Source organism: Ambystoma mexicanum, chromosome 11 (assembly GCF_040938575.1).
Source record: "Ambystoma mexicanum isolate Mex_15411 chromosome 11, UKY_AmexF1_1, whole genome shotgun sequence".
Lineage (NCBI taxonomy): Eukaryota > Metazoa > Chordata > Amphibia > Caudata > Ambystomatidae > Ambystoma > Ambystoma mexicanum.
The window spans coordinates 288121456-288139493 of record NC_090934.1 but is presented as its reverse complement, the minus strand read 5'-3'; positions in this window follow the sequence as shown (position 1 = coordinate 288139493).

Below are 18038 nucleotides of genomic sequence, written 5' to 3'. Positions count from 1 at the left end.
CATCAATTATTTGAGAAAATCCTAAATTTGACAATGCTACGTCTACTTGATTGGCTTGTGGGTCAGCCTTGTCCCCGAGCCAATAGATTAGATCTCCTAATAGCAGGACATTAGATAGGGGTTTTAGGAAGGTTAGCAATACTTCAGATAACTGATTGCTAAAATCTTTCATAAGATCTGGAGGCCGATATATAAGAATGATGTTAAGTGTGCTTTCGGCGTCCATGCTGATTTTTGCATGCAGTATGTCCATCTGGCAATGTTACATATATCGACTTTCCATATTTTAAGTTTTTCTTTGAAAATCAGGGCGACTCCACCCCCCGTCCCTTCAACTCTGTCCTATAGCAGGATATTATATCCTTTTGGTAAAGCCTGGGCTATGGTAGGACCAGATGCGAGGTGATTCCAAGTCTCAGTGATGGCACATATATCTATGTTATTGTCAGATATATAAGAAGCGACATCTAATGCATGTTTAAGTAGAGAGCGGGTATTTAAAAGTAGACATTTCAGAGTTCTATTAAAAACAACATCATTTTCAACTGTAGGTAGTGACAAGACTTGTGTATGGTTTGTATTTAGCACAATATTGCTTTGTACCATTTTACTGGGTATCAGAGTAACATCAGGCACAGAGCCATTCGTGTTAGAGGAATCACCAGCCATCCTAGGGAGCGAACTATCAGCCTCCTTTTGCAGAACAGACTCAAAACTAGGCGGTGTGGACAGCGAAACAGATTGCAAATAATTACTTTTGCCTTTGAGATTAGCAACTTGTATCAAAGAAAGAAGATCAGCAGACCTTTGTTTCGAGGCTAATCTCTCTTTGTCTATTAACGTCAATAAGTCATTAATACCCATCCCGTTTACCTGAGTGTATTTTGAGGTCAGCAGAGTAACGAAGCGACCCTGCGGCCCCGGAGCATCACGGTCCGGCACAGACCGGCTACACGCTTTCGCGCTGGCGCGTTCGCGCTTAGATTGAAGAGAAATGGGCGGAGCCGAGCTCCAGGAAGCCTGGGAGGTGTAGTTCGAGTAAACCCTAGTCTACATACACAAACACAAGATTTCAGAATCACGTAACTTCCTGAACTAAAACAAAGCTAATAAACAATTGGTATTGCTGTAACATGCGCCAGAGTAAATAATGCAGCTAAAGTAGCACCAAAATATTTAACAAATTCAATTTTTAAAAACAGTTTAAAATTCTAAATTGAATGCACGGAAAGATTAGGGAACCTAGATATGACAGGTATCCCTGAAAAGTGTGGCATAAGAAGACGCAAAGTGAAAAGACACACCCACTTACAGACGACATTGTGCCTCATTACGACCCAGGCTGGGTCGTACCTTTACCACCATGGCGTAAACTACGTTTACGCCATGGTGGTTGGCGGACTTACCGCCCCATTCCGAGGTTGGCGGGGCGGTAAGTCCCCAATCCCCATTTACCCTTCCCCATTCCCATTTTTGCCCCATAGGGCATAATGGGAGTGGGGAAGGCGTTAATTACGCCACCGTAAATTACGGTGGCGTAATTAACAACAAGGTCCCTTAGCGCCATGGATTTTAACACCTGCTAAAAGCAGATGTTAAATCCTCCATGGCGCTAAGGGACCTCGGAATCAGGCGGTAAGGGTCGGCGCTGTTTACGCCGCCGTAAACCCCTTACCGCCTGGGTCCTAATGAGGCCCATTGTGTCAAGAATTTGGTCTTTTTTGTGAGGCTGCGAGCATGCTCTCCTCGGAAATCTCCTTTTTATTGTAAATTCATGTTATCTATGACTGCTGTTGTTATTGATGAATTGATGCGTAACGCCTTTTTTAAATTATAGTATAAGGGTTAATTAACTTTTGCTACCTATTGTACTGCTTTAAACCTACCGGAAACAGAAATACATGTTTTATATGTGATTTATGTACTTGAAGGTTTTACACCGAATAAAAGTTGTTTGACTGACTGACTGATATGACAGAGTGAACCTAATGTACAAAAGGATTTGCATTGCGCAAAGTGACTGTGCACCGAAACTGTACACTTTGTACGGTGCAAACATTCTGAATGCTATTCACAGAATTAACTTTTGCTGATCCTGCACCTGTTACGTGCTGCAGGGCCTCCAAGCACCCATGGCCTCATCACCATCTCAGGCCCCAGATGCTCCTTCTTCCTTGGCATCTGGGGTAGTGGGGAACCAGGCAAGGGGGATGCACAGTGACGCAGTAGCGACAAGCAATGCAATTCAATGGTTTTTTCCCTGGATCCATCGGCAACGGCCTACTACATTGTGGAATTACGCTGTATCTGCCAGGAAAGACTCAAAAGGAAAAAAAAATTCAATTTCTCTTCACTCTTGCTGATAATCGATAAGATTCTTGATAACAAGAATGTCAGTCAATTGTCTTAATTGATTACATAATTTGATCATAATATTATTTTCAGTGGGACTACATAGCTACTTTTATATATGTTTTCAGACGCTAGAGGGGGTTCTATCCTACATGAAAAATAATTTAAGAATTACATAGAAGTGAATGAGATTGACCCTTGACAGAGCATACTTTAATCTGAAACGTGTTGGGAATTTTAACAACCACCCAATCCTATAAACGTCTGTGAACTTTATATATTTTTTCCAAGATATTTTGTGATATATTTTTGGGTTGAAATTGTTGTATACACTGTAACAATTATTGTGTATATTTGTTTTGACGAAATTGTGATACACACTGTTATGATCGTTGTGGAATATGGCTTGAAACAGTACTGTGCTGGGGGGCACAACAAGGTAACAGTGATTCAAAGGATATTCATCAATTCAAAAGTTATCTTAAGTCCAATTTAGACCATAAACACTTGTTGATATTTCAGGTGCACCAGGGTAAATCCCGAGGCCACTCGAGATCCAAAGGTAAATACACAAAGACAAATATCAAGTATTGCTACTTAATAGCCCTGTGGTGCACTCCTAGAGGAATATACCATCCCAAAGGCCGAGATAGCCAGGCCAACCGATTCCAGTGGCCCTGGTAGTAACCTGTCCCGAATATTCAAATAATCTTGCAATATATCATTGTTTTCCACAAACACTCACCAAGTCACAATAACCCGCAGTGCATAATGTTTCAATACTTGAACTTTATAGACAATAGGATTTTTTGTTGAAACAATTAAACAAAAACGCAAAAAGCGTCCCACACTAAAAGCATGTTTTTACAAACAGTAGAAGTTTTCATATTACAATACAAAAAGTAAAAAGTCAAAAAATAAGTTAGCAGATTCTCCTTCAAAAGAACAACAGGTATTTTATGTTGGGGCCAATGTACATTGACTCAGAGGCCCATAATGTATACAATATCTATATCTATCTTCTCGCTCTCAATACATAAAATAACAGTTCATGATCATCCTAAATACACTTCTTTTAAGGAATAGCTCATGCCGACACATTTCGGATTTGACAAAATCCATCTCCAGGGCTAGAAGTATAAAGTTACTTAACTTGATTGGACCAAGAGTTTCCTGCTTTCATCCTAGAAATATGAAAGTATCCTAATTAGAATACTGTTTCTGGGTTAGATTTCACTAAGTGGATTCTCCCTTAATAATTAGAGCACTAACCTTGTGTTGTCTCCGTATACTGGACAGGGAAGGATGCTCCTACCTATATCAGAAATAGATTGAGTTACCTTATGTCTATTTTTGAAGGGATTACTTGAAAAATAATGAAGAATATAATTGAGACATCACTTACCCAATAGAAGACATACGCTTGACTTTCGGGTAGTGGGGTGGCCAGGTAACTCACAATCTTTGGGCCCTAGTGATTAAAAAATGAAAGAGCAGATATATAAAAACCAAATATCCCTACTTATGTGGCTATCATATTGCATCCTCTAATTCATATTCAACAGTATCTCTATGTTGGATACTATACAAGGAGTTACATGGGCTCTACTCAGAAGATCAAGCACTAATGTGCGGATCATATTGCTCTGGTGACCTGCACCAACAACTGTATAGGATACTCCCCAAAGAGAAGATCGAATGGGCTATATTTAGATGATTATACGTAAATTGTGTTGATCATCCTTGCTGTGGTAATTCATACCCACATCAGTTTCAGTATTCTAGGCTCTGTTATTCAGAGCATATCCGTTAATGGGGTATAAAGTACCCTGTCAGATTTATTTATACTCTCTAGCAACCCGTACACCAATACTGTGCCATGGTGTGCGGCACACAGCACCACCGTGGTAATGTGAAAACCCATGTGTAATGGGCATCAGATGCTCACCTCGTTCACAAGATCAGGATCCTCTCCAACCACCCGCCTACAGCTGAGCTCTTAGGCTCAATTTGTTTATAAGGTTTCCATGCAGGCGACGGGCGCTCACGCTCTCCTCGCCTCTATTGGGGCCAAATTGGTTGAGGACTAGTCAGTGTGTCGCGTTTGCATAATTCAAGGCCGCACGACATCTCAAGCACATCCTAATCATATTAACTGAATGGTTAAAGATAAATTCATGCCTGGGAGAGTATGAATTTTAATAGAAGGTGGGTTGTGATAAATGAATAAATAAAGCGAAAAGAATTCTCTCACTGATTCGATCACGCACAATGGAGATGTGTACACTAATTTAACAGCAATATGCATCCTGGATTTCTGAATTTATACTGATGAGCGAGCAGTGGGGCCAAGAACGTCGTCGCGGTTCTAAGGTCCGCATTCCACGTTCCGCCCCACTGCTCGCAGTCGTTTCAGAGGACAGGGTTTGATTCCATCCTTGGATGTCGAATCTGCCGTGGTCCTAAATTACTCTCCCTTGTTTGCTCAGATTTTCTAGTGTCTTTCTAATGCTACTCAATCTCAATGCTGCAGAACACAATACCATGGAAGTTAAAAGCCATGTTCATCATAAGCATTTGAACTGATCTGATCTAGTCCAAACCAAATGCATATATTCATACCATCACAATCCCAACCATGATTCCCACTAGTGTTGCAGTCTCTCAGGCTTTTTGGATACCCACTCACATTCTGCTATTGTTGATCAAGCCGTATTGTTCCCACATATTGTACATTTAGCTTCGCATTTGACTTCTCGCAGCTTGGTAGTCTGTTCACAATCTTCTGGGATACGCTCATGGTGACACCCTGTTATCACCTACGTGTACATCAACAAATACTGTATGGTCCTCGATCTCTAGTATTCCACTGTAGACTCAGCACGTCTTACACAAATCACATTAGATCATAGTCATGATCCATGCCTTTGGGCTCAGACAGTCCAACAATTCGATCCACATTATTTCCCTTTGCAAAAGTCTTTCATGCAAATCTCCACCTCTCTATCCCAGTTTTACTTGTTCAAGGATAATGCATTTCAATTGTGCTATAGAATGTCTTGCCTCAATAAAGTGCATGGCGACAGGGGATTTTAAGTTCTTTGTGTGAATGTTCGACTTATGCACTGTCCAACGTGTTTTCACCTTTCTCATGGTTATCCCTACATAGTAAAAAACCACAGAGGCACTTGAGTGCATACACTACATTTGTTGAATCACAGGTGCATGAGTGGTTCAATGTTAGGGGTTTCCCCGTATGTGGATGTTAAATGGTATTGCCCAGAACCAGGTTGCTACAATGCTGATAGTTGTGGCATGGTTGGGTACCCTTGTGCTTTGTTGATCCTGTTAGGTCAGAGGTCACTTCTGCTCTTATTAGACTGTTTCTGAGCGTTCTGCTATTCCTGTATGCGAAGATGGGTAATTCTCCAAACAGGGGCTGGGTCTCAGGATCCATCTGCAGCATTGGCCAGTTTCTCTGAATGATCTTTCTTATCTCCTTACTCTGAGTCGAATGAGTAGTTACATATACCATACATTCATCCTTCTTCTTCGTTTGGCTTGATAGTAGTGTTTCTCTGTCAATTTGTGCCACTTTGTCTGAGAAAGATCTAATGGACGTCCGATCCTATCCCCTTTCATGGAACTTCTTGCTCAGGGATTCAGATTGTCTCGCAAACTCCCCCTCCTCTGATATGTTCCTTCGATACCATAGGAATTGGCTCAAGGGTACACTGTCAATGGTGCATTGTGGATGGAAGCTCATGGCTAACAGTAGGCTGTTTCTATCTGTTGTTTTGGCAACAAATCTTGTTTCCAACCTCTGGCCTTTGGTGTAAACCTCCACATCCAAGAAATTGATTTTAGATCTGCTAATTTCTGTAGTGAACTTAATTCTGGTATGCATTCCATTCATCATTATGAAGATGTCTTCCAGTTCATTTTCCAGGGCCAGTCCAGATGCCAAAAATGTCATCTATATATCTCACATACACGGCCAAATGTTGTAACCATCGAGGTGAGGTAAGGACATATTCTGTCTCCAAGTAATGCATGCATGTGTTCGCATACGCTGGGGCCATTGCAGCTCGCATGCTCGTTCCTGACAACTGCAGACAAAAACTATCTTGAAATTTAAAAAAGTTGTTCATAAGAACCAATTTCAGTAAAGTTAGAACAAACATTTTGTCACCTTTGCAGCTTTCAGATCTCAGTAATAGCCATTCAACGGCTTCAAGACCAGCTTCATGAATGATGTTCGTATAGACATACAGATTGTTAAAAATGTTATTTAAGTTGTTTGAATTGTGAGCGATGTGTTAAAAATATATTTAAAAAATAATGATTAAATACAATATGTCTTTATATTATCAACTTGAAGATTTAATTCTTGTTTAGAGTGCTGGGGACACATGGTGGTTTTTGACTGTGATTTAAGAATTATTTCGCTAATACTGTTCTGACTAAGAACAGTTTACAGCCCATGCAGCAGAACAATTATACTGTTGATTTAGTTCCAAAATACAGAATGCACCAAAAAACACTAACCTGATTATACAGAACTGTTAGGAGAGGTCTGAGGTCTCTACTTTCACCTCTTTTGTTCACTTTGCAGAGCCTAGCCTCACTGTATGAGATTTCTTGTAGATAGGCATTGTTGTCCTTGGAATTCCCATGCATGAATACAGTATCCATGTAAACTTGTTATGCTTGAAGATACTAGAACGGAGGGCTTTGGGAAGCTCCAGCGTTAGCGGTTGGTTAGGAGCTCCCAGAGGCTGGGGGTTGTTTTACTGTATTTCTTGAATAAACTGCCATCAGCATCGCCAATCCGTGTGGTTTCTTGTGTTCGTGTGGCAGCCCGCAACCAGAACAAAAACAGATCACATCACAAATACCTCACCCAATGCATAACTGATTGGACAAAAAAACACATAACACCGCCAGATGCCCTAAAACCACCCTCACTGCAAACCCACCAACGGAGCAGGGCCAAACAAATAGCATACATACCACATTTAAGCCAATCCTGGAAATACACCAAGCCTACAATCACCAGAACACAGCATCAAGTGGGGAATGCTGGACTGGCAGACCTTTCAAACTCTGATCCTCCATTGGTACAACAATGCGTGACTGAGAGACACGCAACCACTCACAATAGCAGTCATGACAGGTGCGCTTTCCTATGATATAGATATATCTGGTAGGAGACTGATTACCCCTCCCTTACTTTTCTGTAGTGCTACTGGCTCAAGCAACCCACCGCCCTACACCGTCTGCCTGATTCCACAGGTAGTACACTGTTTTTATGTGTCTAGATGGCTTTGGAGCCTTTGGAAAAAGTATAGGAGAGAGTAATCTAAAACTGTACCTATTGTCTATGGTATTGACTTACCCTGAATCAAAATCATATCCATGTCCTGAAGATGGCTCTAAATAGCAACCATTGAAGCACATGGGCACGAGTGCATGATGTGTAGAAAGAGCCAAAACACGTGTCGACAATTTGAGAAAAAGCCTACCATATTGCCTTTTTTTGTTCCCATAAACTACTTATACACAGAACATGAGCAATTGATTGTGATCTTGCAAATCAATAACCTTGGTAATGTAGGGTATTTTGTGGATATTTGGGGCTTTGCGGTATTTTCTTACCGCCAGAATACCTTTAGCAAAATTCACTCTCTATATTCATATTGCATCACACATAACAATAATACAGTGCGTTATTTCAGAGCTCAGACATATTTAGGTGGTAAACGTGGTTGATTTGCGTGGTTATAGTGGCGAGCATAATTCCTTAGTTCTATTTGTGGCCCCAACATCCAGAATCCCTTGTTTTTGTTTAGATTGTTCTTGTGATTACTAGAGAAACCTCAGGTCTACATTTCAGGAATACCACATTTTCAGTGTTAGTGTTAGTGTGCCACCATGGGCGATCTCACTGACTTATTTACGACAGAGAGCTATATGTGGTAATTTTGTGGTAATTTCCACTACCTTATATACGGTAGGCAACTATGTCCAGAGAGTCTCTCTTCCCGTTGGCTCATGTACCTCCAACGAGCTATGCTACAAGCAGTCACTCACAACTGTCCATACTGAATATGATCATGCACACATCTGTCTTAAAATGACAATTGCACTGTTTAAAAATCTCCCCACATCATCAGCACTGTATTGGTAAATATAAAACACACCACCCGTCTGCTTTCAAATATTTTTCTGTATTATAAAAGTTGCATTTAAACACGATCTCACTCTTTACAGAAATAAATAAAATAGCACAGTAACAGCATTGTCTGTGATACACTGAAAAGAGAGTAGCGGAGACAAGAACTCAATTTGCAACATTAACATGTGATTAAAGCACAGGAATCTCCTTTCCTACACTGACTGAATATTCTCATACACACAGAGGCCCCCACACTTCTGTAATTACCTTATCTGTTCAGCCTGAGTTTTCTTCAGCTGTTCTCTTTCTGAATGTGGCTCCCTTGAAGATTAACCCCGGTGAAAACAAGCGTCTTTCGTTCTCAAACCGGGGTTATTGCCTGGAACTCTCAGCTTTTTCATCAGAAATGCCCCAACCAGGAAAACAGGTCCTTCTCCCAGCTCTCCAAATCCCGACTGTCCTCCCCCTCTCTTCAAACTCCCCCCAGCAAAACCCTCATCATTGCCTTTAGCATGATACTTGCTATGACGCTGCTCCAATCAGAAATTAATCATGCCACATCCTCCCTCTCTACACAATGGCTCCTTTTTACAGTAACCATTTGTAACCAACTGATTTCCTGTACCTTCGAGCCCTTGGCTTCCTGAGTTATGTGGACAGAGCAGCAGAGAAAAAGAAAAAAAATGAATGTGCGTTTAAAAGTTCACTTTCAGAGTAGGCCTATTTCTGCAGTGGAGACACATTTTATTAGTGGGTTATGTTAAATGCAGTTTTATTAGTCAGGTTAGTTATGAATAATGTTAGTTATTAATTTTCAAATGTGTCTCTTGCACCATAGGCATTTCAGGTGAAAAATAGTGTGCATTTTTGAATGTGCACGTGTGCTTTTAACTGTAAAAATAGATTTGCATCTTATATGTTAAAATCGTTTTTGACTGAATAGCCTGTCTTTCCATGTTAATCTGGTAACACATATAGCAATGCACCGCACCCATGTGGTGGTGCTGCATAAAAAAAATGTGCTACCTGTGCAGTAGTGCTGTACTCTGTGCTGTAACACGCCAAATATCCTTACAGTAAGAAATAACAAATGAAATTAGATGATAAATGATTTATGAATCTCAATTGTTTATGTCAGACTGTATGTCTTACTGGATTGTGTATTGTCACTGGACACTAACCCCCAGTCACTCCATAATCACGGAAATGTGTGTTTAAATATATGCTCCTTTTTGACTGAACGTGTATAAAAATATATAATTTTGAGATGTTGTGTGACTACAGCTTAGGCTGACTTCCATTAGTTCTTTTTTTTTTAAAAAAAACTATCTGTACGTCTAAGTTATTCTATGTTTTCTAAATAAATAAGCGAGTTAATATGACCCGATTTGGCATATTGTTCTCTCTCCAGCTGCATGTCTAAATTGCAACAAGCAGTGTCACAAACAAAATGGTGGGCCCCCATAGGGGCACTACAGAAAAGTAAGGGAGGGGTAATCAGTCAGTATCCTACCAGATATTTCTATGTCTTGCATCTTCCACAATCAAGACTGATCCCCTGATATGAAAACACTGGTGGAAGTACCCACTATTGAATTCCTTTCCTATGATGCCACCATGTCCTGGTGCATGTTTTCCCACAATGCTGTCTCCTAGTGCATGTTCTCCTTTAATGCAAATATCTCCTTGCTCAGATCTTCATGGCCTGCAAATACTGCATTGACCATCTGTGTCAAATTCTGAGACAACTCCTGCAGTATTGTCCCTGTTTGCTGATCGCATGCAGCAATTTCTCCTACCACTTAGATTGTCTGGCATCCAAGCAGTCCCCATGTGTGCATGGCCCAGCCAGGTTTGATGAAATTGATCTGCCTTGTACCAATGACCCAACAGTTTCTGGTTGACATCATGTACCAGATGTATTGGGCCCATTAAGCACTGCATACTGCATTGATGTTGTTGGCAATGGTGATGCACCAGAATAAGCCACATTTGAAACTTGACTCACATGTGCACATGCGTCCATGGCACCACTAGCAGATGTTGTTTGTTTGCCCTGGTCACACCAATTGAGGACAAGGTGACCTGGATAAATTCCTCTGACCAAGCCTCTGACTTAAACCATTGGTTCTCCTCAACAACCTGGCTTGTGTGCCTGGGCCCATGCATGAGTTAACCAAATATGTCATCCACATCAGTAGCCACATTCGCTGAGGAGGAAAAGTAACCAGGCCAGGTCACTATTGTCTGCAATCACTAGGGATGTTCATCAGGCTCTTCTGGCTGACCTGTGCTGGTTGATGGTCCAGCCTGATCTCCCTTTGGGGAATCCTAATCTACAAAAGAACAGAAAACAACTATCGTACACCTCAACTTTCATGCACATTTGTTAAAATGCTCACCATAAAATAGCATCACATGAATTCTAACAGGCTACTGGCCCCTTACATCAATCCAATATAAAGTCTGCACAGAGCACATTGAATGCTGGAAAAGCCAACACACTTGCTGTATGCAAGGTTCCCTCAATGTCAAAGCTTTCAACAGCATCACATCAGTGTTTTGCCCTTGGAAATGTCTGCAATGCATATTGCACTTTCATCACATCAAACACATGCAATGCATTTGAACATTCACAACTGCCTCTTACTGCATACACCATGCACATGTCATGGAGCAAAAACTTCAGCATTTAGTGGACATGCAGTGAGTGCAACAATTTCCTTTCTTGACACATCGACTGTACGCATGCCACGACACTGACCATAATACCACTGACACACCACAATCCCTCATTTCCATCTTATCACTCCACGTACTCCAAGGCTGAATCCCATTACCTGACCAAGCCTCAGTAGAGACCCAGCTCCCCATTTCACATTCCAATAGCTTTTTCCACCAAAACCATGCGGTGTAGGAGGAAGCTTACAAGTTTCCATTAGAAAACTAAAACAATAATAGAAACACATATAACAAAGTTAAATGTGGTGTTTACAACTCATTGATTAAGTGATGCACTTTGACAATTACTCAGCCGGCAGTAGAAACTAACAATATACAGATATAAATACTTTATGAAGCAATAAAGGAGAATCATCAGATTCAAGTATACAATCCTGAAAAAAAGGATTTTTGAGGTTAAAGAATAACTGATCAATTGACATTGTGATGGGTAATGGTGCTCTGGAGCAGCTAGAAGAAGATCTACAGGCATTACTACCTTTCCCATCAGCTCGTGTCTCCACAACAAATCTGTGGGCGAGAGCATACATCCCATCCTTGCCAAGAGCTCCTTCTCCTATTGAAGTGCTTTTCCATGCTTTGATACTATTCGAAGCAAAAGGACTGCACTACATGTAACTGGTAACTGTACCTGTGGGGAAACCACTTCCATTTTTAAAGGTTCTGGAAAGGGTAAATATGCTGCTTCTTTTGCCGCTAATTACCAAGCACTGTTAAACCAGTTCTGTTAGTGTGCGCCGTGCACTTCCCTATTCCTACCTCTACGGGCAATGCTAGTGCTTCAATTTGTTGGGATAGCAGCGCTGCATACTGGAAAGGGGTCCTGTTAGATCTTTTAAACCCTCTTCTCTGCCATCTAGATAACCCAGAATGTACTGTGGAGGTGACATATGCAGAGTTGGAGTAGATAGTGACTGCCTTCCCCTTATTCATCTCTAGCACCTCAATAAATGCTGCTAGTTCTTCCTCTTGCACAGAGTAATGTGAACGCATCTATTCCTTCACTCCAACCCGGTATTCCCCATACACAAGAGCTACAACAGCTGCTCCTGTGTGCCTCTCACTAGTGTCCCGATTAATTATTGATGACCCATCCAAAAAGAGTAGCTCACTTCCTTCCAAGTCATCCTCCTTAACATTTGTCATCTCTTCCTCTTCTCCTTCATAAGTTGCACAGTCATGGACAATGTCGTTGGGTTTTACTGATTCAGCTAAAAATGTTGCCATATTGACTAGGTGACACCTTACCGGATGTAGGGAAGCATCTGACAAAATAACATTGTACCCTGATACTCTTTGGGTTGTCAAAGGTGACTTAGATTTTTCCAAAATCACAGTAACTGTATGCTCTACATACAATGTCACTTGGCAGCCCATAGTAATGGTTGAAGACTTCTGTATCACACAGTTCGCTGCCACAAGAGGTTTGTAACACAGGAACTGGCCTTGCATAACTGAATAGAAAAAGCCTGCTGTAGTAAGCCAAGGGTTTGTGACCTAGCAATGTTTTTTTTAGCCAGGACTGCTATTGTTACTTTTCCATCTGTATGTGAAAATAGAAAAAACAGATTGTGGTAATTCAGGGTCTCCAAAACTGGAGCATTACTGATCACAATCTTGAGTTCCCAGAAACATGTTTTCATGTCCTCCAACCCTTTTATCAGACCATTGTCCTTCTATATTTCCTTAACTGCTTGAGGTAGGGACCTCTTTAACTAGAGTAGTCGAACATCCATGACCTACAATAGTTACAGATCCCCAGAAACTGCTGCATCTGTTTTACAATAACTGGCTGAGGTGTATTTTGGACTGCAGTGGGTCTCTCAGGCATCGCCTTTCTCCCTGGAGACAATATTACCTGTCGTAAATATACTATCTCCTTCTGGTAGGACTATAATTTATCTTCATCCACTTTGTACCCCCTCTCCATGAGCAGGGTGAGGAGCTTGATTGAGTCTCCTAGACACTGCTCCTCCGAAGCACTACAGACTAATGCTTGTCCACGTACTGGATTACGATCCTGGGCACATGTACGTTTCTCAAATCCATTTGGATGTCACTGTTAAAAACACTCTGAGATTTACAGTACCCCTGGGGTAACTCTGTGTGCTCAAATCTCTGCGCACAATACGTGAACGCCGTGAGGTGCTGAGAATCGGGGAATACAGTGACTGAGAATAAGGCATTTTTTAGATCAACTACTGTAAAATGGGTCGACCCAGTAGGGATGTAACAGAGAATGGTGGCAGGATTCGGTACCACCAGAAACTCTGCTTCAACAATGTTGTTCAGAGGCTGCAAATCCTGGACCATACTTGAACCAGACTCCTTTGCTTTCTTCACAGGTACATAGCCGTATTGCATGGAGATACAGATGGTCGTATAACGCCATATTTTCTCAAAAATCTATTTTTCTGCGTCCATTTCTCCTGGTTTAAATGCTATCTGTAATGGGAGAGATATCTTTGAACTTTGAAATAGGTACTGTGCTCATAACTACATTTACCAAGAGGCCTTGGTGTAAGAGAGGAAAAGTGACGTTTGAGGAAAGAAGGTCAAAGTGGTCATGCGAGGTAAGAGCAAAAGCCTCACAGTTTTGAAAGTCTTCGACAGTGGAAGAACAGTGAAAGGAGGCTTGAGCCCAATGGAGGGAAGCCCTTGAAGGTTTGATTAAAGCTTGGGGAAGGGAACCCCACAAATTGTGATTAAAAGGTGTGAACCCGGCGGAGGGAAACCTGTGCTGAATTCTGGTAACCAGAAGGAAACACGCTTTTGTTGAACTGTATTACAATCTTAAACGTGACCTGGGCTGGAGTGTGAGAAAGCTGAGAGGTCCAGCGGATGAACGAGTGACTTTTCATGGAAGGCCAAGTGGGCCCTGGTCCACGAAACAAACTGCATCCTTGGGCCTCATTACGACCGAGGCGGTAATGGGTTAACGGCGCTGTAAAAGGTGGCGTCGCCCTTAACCCCTTACCGCCTAATTACGGGGTCCCTTTGCGTTCCCACCTTAACGGCTGGTTTTACCAGCCATTAAGGAAGGAACCTGCAAAGGGACTTTCGAGGCATTTACGGTACCGAAATTTGCAGTACCATAATTACCACCTTCCCCATTCCCATTGAGCTCTATGGGGGCAAAAATGGGAATGGGGAAGGGCCAATGTTGAATGGGGAATTACCGCCCCGCCAACCTTGGAATGCGGCGGTAATTCCACCATCCACCATGGCGCAATCGGTAAAATACCAGCATCAACCATGGCACTAATAGGGCCATGGTTAATGCCTGGGTCGTATTGACCCCCCTTGTGTCCAAAGAGAGTGTTCCACAGGGTCCAAGTGGGCCACCTTTCCAGTGCTACAAAACGTGGTGAATCGAGTTTTCTCAGCCATACTGACATTTCTTTTGAACATTGATTTTCCTTTTTGTATTATACATTCCCTTTTCACATTTATTGTATTAGAAAGAGGACAGGCATTAGGTTTATTAGTATAGGCCATTTTACATTGACTAAGGACTGACAAGGACTGTATTTTCTTTTTGTTTGATGGTCAAGCATACTCCCATCGTAGTTAAAGGGCAAGATAGGAGTTTTGTAACCCATTTTAAACCATCAATAAAGGTATTAAAGATTGCAGCTCATGTGTCAGGGTCTACCTGTGATATCATGCCTCCCTCACAGTTGACATGAGGATGATCCAGAGCCATATAAAGGTGAGGGCGGCACTGAGGCCGATCACAATGTGGAGGTCCGTTCTTGTGGCCGCCATCATGTAAGACTACCAAGGGTCTAGATCCTGGAGGTGAACCCGTTGCTTCATGCCCAGGTCTTTGACCTGTGAGGCCAGTTCCTGATAAGTGTCATGGATGAGACGACATGAAGGGATGGAGAGTGTATGTCGACCAATAACCTGGTGGTGCCCAAAATGTTTGTTGCCTGGTGGTTCATTGGTGCACTACAACAATGGTAATGGACACATAGGTTTTTTATCGGCACACAATGGGATTGGGTTCATGTGGTCAAGTAGAAGAAGCAAGCTCTGGCTAATTTCCAAGGCATGTGCAGAAGCCATTTGTAAACAAACTTGTGTCCATGTGCTTTTCTTCATTTATGTTCACATGAAGTTGGGTGCTGCTCTTGAAGCACATGTCCTCATTATCTGCTTACTCTACATCTGGTACAGCATGATGTATGAGTGTGAGAGGTGAATGTGACAGTAGTATAGATTGGACCACAAGGAAAAACATTGCATGGATGGTCATATTTTGTTTTACATTCCCATGTCTGGTAGACATTTAATTCTCCATTTCTGTGGCGATGCTTTTGTAAAAAAGCAGAAGTAGCAATAACTATTATCAGGGTGTCAGGGAACATGATGACCTGTAGTGTATGTGTCATGTAGGATCAAAAAGTCTGCCATTCACTAATAACACTTGCCAAATACACATGTATTGCATATAGTTAGCCACAACTGTCTGGGATGCATATAGCAACATGGACAGATACTTCTCTGTGAATTAGATTTCAAGTGGCCATGGGTACTTACCATTATACTGTCTCTGCAGACAACCATTTGAGAAATGCATATCTGCCCAGAGATGTTAGACATGCTGGTGTACAAGACATTTCATGGTTTCCTGTAGACATGTGTAGGGCTCATGACTAGCACTTTCCACTATCCATTGCCTAGTGATAGTTGACTCTTGCTGAGTAAGCAATGGTGTGCTGTGTGTATGTGTGGAAATGAGGTGGCAATTGACTGACTAATAGCTTGAAACTTAATATGTGTACCACTAGACATGTGTATGCACATTTTTACAGTGATATTTGTCTCTTCTCTTTCTTTTACAATGTCTCAAGTTGCTAAAGAAGGGCCCACACCTGATTAGGAGCTGCATGCCAGGGACAAGGCCTCAGATGGCACCATAGACCTAAGGACAGGGGACTGCAACATGCCCCTCACCAGCTGTTTTGCACTACAACTTCTGTCAATCCTAGCCTCAATAGCCAATGGTGAGAGATCATGGGAGTTGTATTCAAAAACATATTGAGCGCTGCAGGTTGCTGACCCTTGCCATAGGCTTTCTCCACATCTAGCTTGGCAGCAAGGCATGTGCCTAGTAATGTTGTGTCCTCATATGGCACTGATGCTGAGAGCGAGGGCCTATGTGAGGTTATTCTGGTGCACACCTCAATAGCAGAGTTGTATTCGAAAACATATTGAGCGCTGCAGGTTGCTGACCCTTGCCATTTTTCTTTACATTCTTTATCTTTTCTAAGGCAATCCCTGGCGATGCATTGTAATTGTTGCATGTGGTGAATGTGTTTGCTTGCTGTGGTCTGTGCATTTGCGTGGTTTAGTGTGCATGCCGTTATCTGTTTGCTCATCACCTCTATGTTCTCGGTTTTGTGGTATGAGCATCACAAGGTTACATGTAATACACTGTGGATCATTCTGGGGGCACTAGGCTCGGTGAGATTCAATGATTTACTGAGGTTCACAAACTTTGTTTAAGTGGTGAAATTACAATGTGGGCCCAGTAAGTGATGTAAATACTTGACCCGCATATATTCACAGCTTTCGTTTATATACACATTTGACCCAATGTGGGTTCCATGAGCTTTATTAATACTTCATTTTATAACAATGCCTTGAAATTGTAACATATATTTTGATTATTGTTGGGATACTACATCAAGGGCAGACATTGATCTAATGCTCCCTAATTATACAATACCATCCCACAATTCTTGGCAAGAAACAGACGGTTTGGTCTAAACTCAAATTATCTAAGTAAATGAATTAAAGGTAAGATCTAGGCAAAGGTGATACCCATCTTCAAGAAAGGGAAGGCACTACAATGTTACACAATCAGTGACAAGTTATCAACAAAACGGAAATTGACCTATCTGCATTTATCTCACTGTTTATGACACGAAATCATTAATTTCCATAGTAATTTCGCTATAGACAGTAAGGTCTGAATAACTAAAACATTCTAATTGTAACTCTTACGCTTACCGGCCAATGGGTTTAAATATGCCACATAGCAGACAGCAGGTGGGTCGTAACAATAAAATTATCATTAAAAAAAATACTTTCTCTAATACGCTTGCATATTTAAACTGCACAGAAAGTTACATACACAGCACTTTTGCTGTCCCCAATATTTCCAACCAGCGCTGTTATCAGGGAACTATTACATACCTTGTTTCCCATGTAAATATAGTTCTGAGGTTTGCCAGTACATGTGTTTGTGACATTTAAAATAAGCTCATAGTGAAGCATATCAAACCTGTGATGGTTTCAGGTTAGGGAAGCAATGTCACCAATTTAGAACACACACAATTCTGGCTCACCCCCCAACCCACGAGAATGGTTTTCAGATTGTATTTAACATATATAAATACAATTCTGTTTTGAATTACATATGCGTCTAACTGTGTAATTTGAGAATGAGGGTTTGCATGGGATTTACATTTGAACTATGTTTATGGCAATAGAAATAGCTTCTTTAAGCTTCCTTCCATCTCTAGATACCTTTTATTTAAATATTTCCGCATTTGCAGGTTGCAAATGATTAATATATGATCTGTTTGGGTCTTTGGTTTACAGTCTGAACTGCCATCTATAACTTTGGAAACACTGGGAGTCCAATGTTGTTGAGGATATAATTTTGAAGAGTTGTGCACCAACTGCATAAAACACTATCTGTAAAATGGTGCACGCAGCTCAAACTTTATTTTAGGATGGATTTAATATTTTC